The sequence below is a fragment of the Taudactylus pleione genome, unplaced genomic scaffold (genome assembly GCF_031769625.1).
Source record: "Taudactylus pleione unplaced genomic scaffold, aTauple2 ptg000026l, whole genome shotgun sequence".
Taxonomy (NCBI): Eukaryota; Metazoa; Chordata; class Amphibia; order Anura; family Myobatrachidae; genus Taudactylus; species Taudactylus pleione.
Genome location: NW_028284428.1, coordinates 18855250 through 18867944, shown reverse-complemented (window position 1 = coordinate 18867944; position 12695 = coordinate 18855250). Strand labels below are relative to the sequence as shown.

General features: G+C 43.3%; 1 pseudogene; it reads right to left on the bottom strand.

Annotated features, from left to right (window-relative positions):
• Positions 1–3458: 3458 nt before the first annotated feature.
• LOC148539249 (18S ribosomal RNA) lies at positions 3459–5295 on the bottom strand (annotated as a pseudogene).
• Positions 5296–12695: the final 7400 nt, after the last annotated feature.

The following is a 12695-nucleotide window of genomic DNA, read 5'->3' as shown; positions in this document are numbered from 1 at the left end:
TAGTGCCACTCTGTGCCATGTTGGAAACTGAACTGCCACGTTAGTGCCGCCCACTGCTGTCACTTGGCTTATTCAGCCAGCTAGCTCGATGCAACCTTTTGACCTAAACTGGATGAAATCAATATGGTGAGCTGTGATGTGGTTAATATTGACTGAAAATGACTGGAAATAAATGTTATTGAGGTTAATAATACTGTTGGAACAAAAACAGGCCCCAATTATGTGAATTCAGCTGGTTTTATGAATTGTTTGAAAAATACAGATCCAAAACTAAAACACGCAAGGGCAGTTTTGTAAAACCAAGTCTATATCCTAAACCTTGAAGAAGATACAGATCCAAAACCAAAACACGGGGGTCGGTGCACATCCCTATATACTGCTGCAGTTAATTCTCATGTCACTGCAATCCTACAGTTACACAGCCCTGACACCAGGTAAATATTTTAATGATTAAAATATGGGGAGTAACACTGATCTAGATCTTCAACATTTTCATTTTGAAACTGGGAAAAACAAGACACCCATCCAAAAGATGTGATGCTATTTCACATTGGGTTGAAAACTAGGATCAAATTGGGTGTGTGGCCATATCTCCTGGAATGCATGAGCATTTTAGCAGCATTCGACAGCAGCCTCAACACCCCTCCTTATTTCCTGATGACACCTGTGCATTGCTAATGGCACCTGTTCACTACTGCTTTGTTGTGCAGAGTGGCTCTGAACGGGACATACCTTTCAAGATTCTACCAGGTAGGACAAAAGTTAGGACTGGAAAGATGGTGGGATAGAATATCAGAATTTCTAGAATTTAGACTGTATCACTTAAATCAGAACAGTTGGCAGGAATGCTGATCCCTGTGGAACACCTTTTAATAACCTTTCGCCATGGTTAACATGTTTCATTCAAACTGTAACTATCTTTTGCCTTCTTCTTTCAACAGGTATTCTATTCATTAATGTACTTTTACCCCTAGTAGTTCTCTCATTCTATGTACCAGACTATTGTGTAGAAAAAAAAACGTTGGAAAAATCCAAATATATCACTTGCACTACCAAGATCTAGTTTGAAACGTTCCTCTTCATAAAAATAAAATCTGATTTGTTATGCATAACACCGTGCTGTGCAATTAAACTATTCTCTAAAATATATGTCAGAACCATATCCCATGAATTTCAGAATCTGATCCTAATGACAGAAGCCAGCCTTACTATAATTTTACTTTGGAAAAATGCTATTTAGGAATCTAAAAAGATAATAGAATATAGTCAGGAGCAAGCTAAAGGGATTTAAATTCTCTCATTGCCTCTGACAAAGCTGTGATACACAGGGAAACGCGTTAGGCTCTTGCTGAAGGGTGCCTGATTCAAAGCTATTAGCTAATACCTGCATCTTTTGGAACTGAGCATTTAATTTATACGGGACATCCTATTGATTTCCAGTGGTGACCGGCAAAAAAGTGAATACGGAGCTTCTGGGACAACTACCACCGTAGGAAGAGCCCGTTATTGATGCAGCATATCCAGCTGCACATTTTCAGATTTCCCCTCCGGGTGGGTTGTTCTGCAGACCGCAGCTGCCGAACTCTACCTATACCCGGCTTGGTCACACAGCGAGTCACATATTTTGAGCTACATGTGAACTCACTGCCACTGCAATATCACGGAACCCATGGGCGTCCCACATCTCCTAATACGAGAGAGAGTCTGTGTCGTGAGAGTTAATCACCGCTGACCGCACTGCTGCTTGAGCCTCTCTACTACCAGCTCCACCTGGTAACTACACCAGGGACAACACAGGTATTTATCCCAGGTGATTGTCCCCCCACCTGGATGTGAAACATCTACCTTTACATAAAGGGCTGGCACGGGGCTGTACAGTTATTTCCTTTATCCCGTATTGCTCTCCATTACATCGAGACATTGCCTTGAGCACATTTTTTGTTATACTCAGTAACTAATTTTGTTACCAACAGAAAGAGATACTAATGCCTTTGGAACTGTCTGGACACAAATTTTAAACATAAGGATATTTTAAACTGAATATATGCAAGTGCTTTCTTTCACTGATTCACCCTTCAGTGGTAATATTATATGCATTAGCTGCGACTTTTTAAAGTATATGTGGGGATTCATTTCTCCTCTTTTTAGTTTGTTTGAAATTGTATATATCATTTTACATTCAATATTTGATTTATATATGAATAAATATCTTTTTCCCTATTAATTGAATGCTCCAAGCACGGCTCATATTTTTTGTGATCTACGTGCTGTGCAATTAAACTATTTTCTAAAACATATATCAAAATCATATCCCATGAATTTCAGAATCTGATCCTAATGACAGAAGCCAGCCTTACTATAATTTCACTTTGGAAAAATGCTATTTAGGAATCTAAAAAGATAATAGAATATAGTCAGGGGCAAGCTAATGGGATTTCAATTCTGACAGACAGCTGCCTCCAAGGGAAGGGATAACTGTAACCTATAATATAATTTTTTTTATAGTAAATAGAAGGTGTTTGCCAGTCAGACAATTTTATTTATAATATACGGGTTGAGTCTCCCATATCTAAAATGTTTGGGACCAAGGGTAATTTGGATATCGGAATACTCCATATTTTGGAATATTTATTTGCAATTTTCCCTTTATTTTAAACTGCTGCAGCTACAGATATAACAAGTGTTATTTAAGCGCCTTGATATTTTTTTGTCTTTTGGAATATTTATATACCATATTTGAATATCTTAGAATAGGGCCCAAATCTTAACACAGAATGCATTTATGATTCATATACACCTCATACACACATCTTGAAAGTAATTTTAAACAATATTTTCAATAATTTTGTGGTTAAAACAAAGTTTGTGTACATACATGAAATTAATTTATATTTCATAGACACATTATACACAAAGCCTATAGGTCATTTTATACTTTATTTTTAATAATTTTGTGCCTTAAACAAAGTTTGTGTGCATTGAACCATCAAAAAGCAAAGGTTTCACTTTCTCAGTCATGCTGAAAATATTCTGTATTATGGAATATTCCGTATTTCGGAATATTTGGATATGGGAGACTCAACCTGTATTGACATAATATTTTCACATGGCAAGGGAGAAATAACAAATAAAACATTTTTTTTTGTTTTAATAATATACGGTATGACTGTTCAATCCAACACTATACTGCAAAACTGTACACAACAACTATTATATCATAGTATTATTTTGGAATTATAATACCGTCTCCACGGCATCTGTATTGTCCAGGATTGGAGCAGTACTCCCAATGACTGCATTATAGGAGATACCAGCAGTCAGGGGTAAGAGACTTACTTGCCAAACAATTTCTGGCATACTGCATTCCTAACCTTGCCCTGTACGCGCGCCCTCCACGCCCCCCTCTCTCTCTCGGTGCTGCTCCAGCCGGCGGACCACGTGGTCTCGGGCCTGGCCATTAATGATCCTTCCACAGGCTCACCTACGCAAACCTTGTTACGACTTTAACTTCCTCTAGACAGTCAAGTTTGATCGTCTTCTTGACGCTCTACCAGGGTCGTTTCCGACCCCGGCAGGGCCGATCCGAGGACCTCACTAAACCATCCAATCGGTAGTAGCAACGGGCGGTGTGTACAAAGGGCAGGGACTTAATCAACATGAGCTTATGACCCGCACTTACTGTGAATTCCTCCCTCATGGGGAATAATTGCAATCCCCGATCCCTATCACGAACGAGGTTCAGTGGGTTACCCGCACCTGTCGACGAAGGGTAGACACATGCTCGTCCGTTCAGTGTAGCGCGCGTGCAGCCCCAGACATCTAAGGGCATCACAGACCTGTTATGGCTCAATCTCATGTGGCTGAATGCCACTTGTCCATCTAAGAAGCTGGACGTGGACTGCCGGGGGTCGCGTAGCTAGTTAGCATGTGGGAGTCTCGTTCGTTATCAGAATTAACCAGACAAATCGCTCCACCAACTAAGAACGGCCATGCACAACCACCCACAGAATCGAGAAAGAGCTATCTATCTGGCAATCCTTTCCGTGTCCGGGCCGGGTGAGGTTTCCCGTGTTGAGTCAAATTAAGCCGCAGGCTCCACTCCTGGTGGTGCCCTACCATCAATTCCTTTAAGTTTCAGCTTTGCAACCATACTCCCCCCAGAACCAAAGACTTTGGTTTCCCGGAAGCTGCTCGGCGGGTCACGGGAATAACGCCGCCGGATCACTGGTCGGCATCGTTTATGGTCGGAACTACGACGGTATCTGATCGTCTTTGAACCTCCGACTTTCGTTCTTGATTAATGAAAACATTCTTGGCAAATGCTTTCACTCTGGTTCATCTTGCACCGGTCCAAGAATTTCACCTCTAGCGGCACAATACAGACGCCCCTGGCCGTCCCTCTCAATCATGGCCCCAGATCTGAAAAAAAAAAAAAATAGGAGACCGGAGTCCTATTCCATTATTCCTAGCTGAAGTATCCAGATGACCGGGCCTGCTTTGAACACTCTAATATTTTCAAAGTAAACGCTTCGGATCCCTGGGACACTCAGTCTAGAGCATCGGGGAGGCGCTGAGAGGCAGGGGCTGACACAGGCAGTAGCTCGCCTCGCGGTGGACCGCATGCTCGATCCCGAGATCCAACTACGAGCTTTTTAACTGCAGAAACTTTAATATACGCTATTGGAGCTGGAATTAACGCGGCTGCTGGCACCAGATTTGCCGTCCAATGGGTCCTCATTAAAGGATTTAAAGTGTACTCATTCCAAATACAGTGCCCTTCGAAAGAAACCTGTATTCTTATTTTTCATCACTACCTCCCTGAGTCGGGACTGGGTAATGCCTTCCTTGTATGTGGTAGCCGTTTCCCAGGCTCCCTCTCTGGAATCAAACCCCGAATCCCCGTTACCCGTGGTCACCATGGTAGGCGCAGAAAGTACCATCGAAAGTTGATAGGGCAGACATCCGAATGCTTTGTCGCCGTCACAGGGATGTTCGATCGGCCCGAGGTTATCTAGAGTAGCCAGAGAGGCCAGGGGCAGCGGGAGGCCGGGGCTGACCCACTGGGAACCCCTGGATTGGTCTTGGACTAATAAATGCATGCATCCCTGGGGCTCAACGCTCGTCGGCATGTATTAGCTCTAGAATTACCACAGTTATCCAAGTAATGGGGTTGAGTGATCAAAGGAACAATAACTGATTTAATGAGCCATTCGAAGTTTCACTGTACCAGCTGTGTGTACTTATACGTGCATGGCTTAGAGACAGGCATATGCTACTGGCAGGATCAACCAGGTAGCTCTCGGTCCATGCACAGTCCCCCATGGAGGTGGGGACCGTCGGGGTTGGAAAGCAGTGGGCGAGCGGCTTGTACGCCGGAGAGGTGGAGGCACCAGCCATGGTGGGCTGTCTCGTGAGCGTCGGGAGGTGGCTGGGGTGCTGGGCAGCATGGACGAGGGGAAGGCAGGACGGAAAGAGTGGGCTCGGAGTGAGAGTGGCGGCCGGGGTCCGCTGACCTCGAGCGGTTTCCGGGGCTGGGGGGACGGACGGCGCCCGCCACTTCTTTGCCTCACCCGACAACCTGTTCTCTGGGAAACTGGAAGTGCAAGCCATCACGGGGGGTGTGTTGGTGGATAGGCAGCGGTCGATAAGTCACCTCAGGTCTCCCGGCGCCGATCCCCGCCGCCAGGGCGAGGCCGGACCATCGGCCCACAGGGGACCCCACTCCCCCAACCCACCGCATCCCGTTCTATGCCTGACCGGTTACAACTTGTCCCGGGGGGGTGAAAGTGCGACAGAATCCCGACAGATGGCTTCCCGAACAAAGGTAAGCCGGCTACTGTTAGTTCTTAGCCGTAGGGGGGGACATATGGTTAGGCACCCACCGGGGAGGGTTCGGGTTAGGCTGTGGAGAGGGGGTGTTAGGGTTAGGCACCCCCTCCCTGGGTTAGGTTTAGGGTGCAGGAAGTGGGGGTTAGGTTAGGCACCACCCTGGGAGTTTTAGGGTTAGGCACCACCAAGGGAGGGTTAGGGTTGGAGGGGAGAAGGGTAGGGTTAGCTTTTACCATACTATCCATTTGAACCGGGACACTCATGAATTACAGAGTATCTGTGGCTGATTATAACCTAGTGAAATGCAGACATGTGTATCCTGGTTTAAAGCGATAGTATAATAAGTCTAGTCATAGTACATCTCCCAGTAAATTCCCTAACACACAAGCACACACAGACTAGGGTCATTGTTATTATTCAGCAGCCAATTAGCCTACCAGCATGTTTTGTAATGTGGAAACTGGAGTGCCTGGAGGAATACTCACACAGATATGGTGAGAACATACAAATGCCACACAGGGTCCTGGTTGGGAATCAAACTCATAATAGGAGTGCTGTGAGTCAACAATGCTAAACACTGTTTTACTCTGCTGTCTTTAACTGTAGCGATGTACACTGGCTATTGGCCTGAAATAAAACATATTCTGATGATCAGCTTAAATGTATTCAAGTAATAAATATACATTTTTCTATTATTGAACATTATATAAATAAGATAATAGTGTATTTCCACTGAAATATTACTCTAATGACCCATGCATCTTTGCTTCCTTAAGTAACATGACAATCTCAGTGTCATGACTGTCTCCAAGAATTTGCTCTATTAACAGAAGTGCTAGTCTCCACAGATAAAGAGGAACTTCATTCTCGAGTTGACTGCTAAGTACACATATTTTGTATTAGAAATCCTAACTTATGGGAAATTTTCTATTTGAACAGGGAGACATATTTAAATTCAAAATACAAAATGTTGTCACATTAAACAAGCTGTATGTTGTTTTGGGGATAGATTTGCATTAACAGTGAAACACTCAGGGATATATTTACTAAAGTGCAGGTTTTTAGCAGTGGAGATGTTGCCCATAGCAACCAATCATATTCTAGCTATTATCTTCTAGAAGGTGGTAGATAAATGATAAGTAGAATCTGATTGGTTGCTATGGGCTACATCTCCATTTCTAAAAACTCGCACTTTAGTAAATATACCGCTCAGAGAGAGATGGATAAAGTTCAGGGGCAAGTTGGAATAGTAAAACTTACTTACTACTATAACATTATGTACTCCCCATTAAGAATTTAATTCGTTTTCCATTTTCCAGATAAAATATTCCTTGGTTCACATAGTTTTACTATATTGTCTAACCTATGAAGGGGACATTGTGGCTGACTTTATTTTATATATGTAACATACAGTGAAGTGCCAATTGTCATGGTATAGCAGTATATAAAGGTAATGGTAGGTGGTGCCACCATACTGTGACATCTTGAAAATGCCCAGACCTGCATAAATCGTAATCTGACATCTTGTGAGTCAGTTTCAACACCAGCAAGGCTGCTCATGGTGGGGCAATGTGAATTATTGGTGTTAGAACTTCATGTGTCACGAGTGTACTGGGAATTAGAGATGAGCGGATCGGGTTCCCTGAGAACCAGACCCACCCGAACTTCGGGGATCCGAGGCAGATACGAGTCGGCTCAGGTTTTCCCGCCTGACTCGGATCTGAAAATGAGGCAAAACGTCATCATCCCGCTATTGGATACTCGCGGGTTTTGGATTCTATAAAGGTCCCGCGATTCGCTGCCATTTTTCATTCCGGCTGTGGAGAGTGAAGAGAGATGGAGCTGGGAGCTGTTCTGTTGTTATTGTCAATAATTAATACTTGGTACTGGCTGGCTGTTGTCTATAGAGGGGCTGGCTGGCTGTTGTCGTGTCCATATGGGCTGGCTAGCTGTCATTGTCCTGTACATATGGGCTGGCTGTTGTACTTGTCCTGTCCATAGGGGCTGGCTGGCTGTAGTGCTGTGTTGTCCAGGGGGTGCTCTGTCCTTAAGGGGTGCTCTTCACCCCTTAAGGACAGAGCACCCCCTGGACAGTGTTAAAAAAAAAAAAAATAGTTTTAGCATAGCCACACTTGTCTTCAGTGCAGGGGTGCTGTGCTGCTGTCTGTTAAGGGGCTGCTGCCTGTTTTCAGGGGTTCACCTCAGTGTTAAAAAAAATAACAAATTTTTTGTGTGGCATGTTAGCCACACCTGTCATCGGCATAGGTGCACAGGCGTGCTGTGCTGCTGTCTGTTAAGTGGCTGCTGGCCCAAAAAAAAAATATATTTTTTTTTGTGTGCATGTCAGCCACACCTGGCTGTCACTGTCATCGGCGTAGCTGCACAGGGGTGCTGTGCTGCTGTCTGTCGAGTGGCTGCTGCCCAAACAATAAACATTTTTTTTGTGTGAGTGTTAGCCACACCTGGCTGTCACTGTCATCAGCGTAGCTGCGCAGTGGTGCTGTGCTCCTGTCTGTTGAGGGGATGCTGCCCAAAAAATAAATAAACATTTTGTTTTTGTGTGCGTGTCAGCCACACCTGGCTGTCACTGTCATCGGCATAGCTGCGCAGGGGTGCTGTGCTCCTATATGTCGAGGGGATGCTGCCCAAAAAATTAATATTTTTTTTTTGTGTTCATGTCAACCACACCTGGCTGTCACTGTCATCGTTGTAGCTGCGCAGAGGTGCTGTGCTGCTGTCTGTCGAGGGGCTGCTACCCAAAAAATAAATAAACAATTTTTTTGTGTGCGGTTGTGTGTGTAGTGAGCATGGAGGACAGTCACATGACCGGAGAGCAGGATCTACATTCCAGTCTTGTAGCTGCTGGCAGCAGTCATGATGATGATGCAAGGCCGTCAACATCATCTATGAAGGTCAATGTACCAGGGCTTAAGTCAGGCCAAAAAGTCAGGCTACAAAAATCAACTTTTACCCTGTTAAAGCAAAAAAAAAAATGAAAGCTAAGTCAGCTTTCTAGAAACAAAAAATTGCCAATATGCCATTTACTACACAAAGTGGCAAGGAAAGGATAAGACCTTGGCCTGTATTATTTATGACTGGAGGTACTAGTGATGATTTAAGCCCCTCTGCTTGTAGAAGTGCAAAAAAAATAAAAATTGTTAAGACGAGTAAGACACCGGAACCAACTGTATGCTCTGAAAAATCACAAATCCCTGAGGAGAGTCTAAGTGTGTCCATTGTTGCCATTTGTGAGCCTGACCTTTCTAGCAATACTGTAATTGAAGAGGATCTTCCTTCCACCATTTGTGTGCCTTCTTCTGACGTAGAGATCGAGGATGTTTCTGTGGAATTGCACGAGGAGGATGAGGATATTTATGTAGTTGGCGATAACAACAAGGATGATGAGGATTTTGATGATGATGAGGATGTTGATGGCGAGGATGTTTGTGTAAAAACTGTAAATCAGACAACAGTTGTTGCCAATTGTGAGAAAAATCCCATTGTTGCCATGTCTGGGCAAAGGACCAAAAAATCAACTTCTCATGTGTGGAATTATTTTCACCCAAATCCGGACAACCATTGCCAAGCCATTTGTAACCATTGCCAAGTAACAGTGAGTAGAGGTAAGGACTTTAACCATCTTGGAACCTCCACCCTGTTACGTCACTTGCAGCGCATTCATAAAATTGGAAAGGGTATTTCATATTCTAAAACTTTGGGGACAAAAAAACTGAACAACAATCAGTCCAGTGTCACCTAGCTATTCCCATCTATCTGGATCCAAGCGCCTGCAATCTCCAACACCTGCATCATCATCAACATCCTCATTCGTGATTGGAAGTAGTCCTGCATCCAATTTCATAAGCATGACTGACTCCTCTCCTATCTGTGATTCCTCCGAAGGATCCAGTTTCACAGCGGATCACTGACACCATGACGGCTGTGCTAGTATTAGATGGTGAAATAATAAAAAATGAGGATGATAGTGTGGAGGAAGTCCAAACGGAGGATAAGGGGGACATTTGTGCTCTATCTGACGCTAATGTGGATGTTGATGATGAGGATGTGGTTTGCATAAATCAGCCACCAGTAGCAGCAGTTCTTGCTAATGATAAAAAGAAATCCAGAAAAGCATCGTCCTGGGTGTGGAATTATTTTAATCTAAATTCTGACAACAGTTGTAAAGGCATCTGTTCCATTTGTAAAGCCAGAGTTAGCAGAGGAAAGGACGTTAACCATCTAGGCACCTCCTCCCTGTTACATAATTTGCAGCGAGTTCATGCACTTTGTTTAACAAAATTATAATTTGTAAATTAATAACAAGCAGTTCAGTATCAGCTACCAGCAGTTTGGACCAGCACATGCAATCTCCACCACCGACACCCTCATCATCAACCTCCTCCTTAATAACTGAAGGTAGTCCTTCCAAAAAATGTTTTGTGGGGGCCCAAACAAACCAAGGAGTTCAGCCACGAAAGTGTCAGTCCTAGTGGCTAAAGTGCTTGGTTTGTTAAACTGTGCATGTCCTTTTTAATATCCCATATAAAAGTGGGAGGGACAATTCCATCTTGCACCTCTTTCCTTTACATTTGGCACAATTTGGGGCATTGGCGACTGACATTATTATAGTTTATTAAACTGCCATCCTGTCTGCCACTGCTGTGTGGCAATGTTTCATAGATGTCCCATATTTTTTTGTTGCTTACTTTAGCCAGCCAGCTCGCTGCAGCCTTTGGCCTATATTGGTGAAAAATAGTGAAATCAATATTGTGAGCTGTGAGGTGGTTAAAAATGCCTAGAAATGCCTGAAAATGATTATTATTAAGGTTAATAATACTGTAAAAACAAAAACAGGCCCAAGTTATGTGGTTTTAGCTGTTTATATAATTTTTTGGAAAAAATAGATCCAAAACCAAAACCGAAAAACAAAACGGCAAGGAAAAAAATCCAAAACCAAATTCAGATCCAAAACCAGGGGAGATCCAGATCCAAAACCAAAACATGGGTGTTGGCGCACATCTCTAGTGGGAATACCTCATGGGAGGCATTACCACCCACCATGGACAGTGCAGCGGCCAACCACGAGTGCTTAATGAAAGTGACCAGCTGTGTCTGGCCAGAATTGTCTGTGGTAACAGATAAGCGACACTGGCTCAAAGCACAACCGCATTCATAACCACTGGAACTGGGGGGGGCAAGGGGAAATTGGTGCCCCCTTCAACTGAGAGAGGAACCAGCTACACTGAGCATCAGGATACACTAAGGGGCCTATTCATCATAACTAAAAAATCGCTGTAGGCAATTAGGTTTAGAACACGCAAGGAGTTCTACCTAATTACCAGAGGAATTCATCATTCCTCCTCTCCATAAGTATCTATTCCGATAAGCTGTCATTTTTGTGATGACAGCTTTTCAGGAAATAGATACTTTTCCCTGCCTATATATACCTTACCATAGCTGTAATCAGTGCTGCTCATGCGCCGTCCCAAAAGTGTTGCATGCGTAGCGCTGTCTACAGCTGCAGTAATTCTGTGTCCCCCCAACCCCCCTCCCTCCACCCCTCCCTGTCCCCAACTACCCAGCCGCTGGAGCCACGGACCCCGACTTCCCGTCTGAAGAGGAGAAAACAGTAAAGTTAAATATATATATATATATATATATATTTTTTTTAATTATTATTTTTTTAAAAACTCTTCTGTGTTCTTACGGTAGAACACAGTCGGAGCAGCAGCTGGAGTCGGAGGAGGGAGTGACGGAGGGAGCTGAGGAGAACCTGCTCACGCTGAAAGCAGGTAAGTGTAACCCGCTTTACGCCACATGAGAGTGGTGTATAGTAACACCATCAAATAACTAGCTATGTCACATTGTAATGTGAGTTACCATGTAATGACCCATAAGCAGTGAGGTAATTACTATGTTGGATGCACAATTACTCCTGTATGTACAGTAACGTGTCTAACTTATTAGACACCTCTACTATTATTGAGGACTAAACAAAACCAAAATAATGTGCACCTATTGTAATAATCTTTGCATGATTACTTTTATACTTACAGAATCTTTGCAGTGGTACATATACTGGTCTTGATCCTATTAGGTGCGAGTTGGATCCTGCAAGCCATTCTCATAGCTAACTTGCACTGCAAATTCCATTTGAAATCCAATTCCAAACTCACATTGTTTTTTTAGAGGAAATTTTCTTTTGTTTGTGCCCATTCCCTTAAGGTGAAAAGGTAGGAAAATCTTTATTTTCAGGTGAATTTCTCTAAAAACCTCAATAATGGGCTAAATGATGTGAATTTGCTGTAATGATAGTGGAGGGGTTTTTGAACCCCTTGTTCCAGTGTTTTACAAACTTGCATAAAACACTGAAAAATTTATGCACACATTTTTCTGAACCCAAAATACCAGAAAGACTTTAATTTGATGAAAAACACTTGCTGCTATAATTTTTCAACCATTAATAAAAAGTGAAAAAATCGGCCATTTGACACCTTTTAAAAACCTCCAGAACTTTCCTTATGGCCACTAACAGCAATCTACTGTATATGGTCCCTGCTATCTCTGTTACCACTTATTTGAGGTCCAGGAAGGTTTCCCCACTTTTTGTGCACTTTTCCCTGGTCGCATATTGTAGAAAAGTCACACACCCTCGCCGCAAGTCCAACAAACTGGCATTTCTAATTGGATCTCAAATTTCTTGGTGTGCATTCATGTCATATCTGTGAGATTCTTAATGACAAACTTGCATTTGCAAACTTTCACCTAATAGGATTGAGCCTACTGTGTTTGGTCTATGGCTGATTGTGTGGCGCCGATTGCTGCAGAGAGGGGAGTGTGGAGGGTATATTGGTAGAAGACCCTGG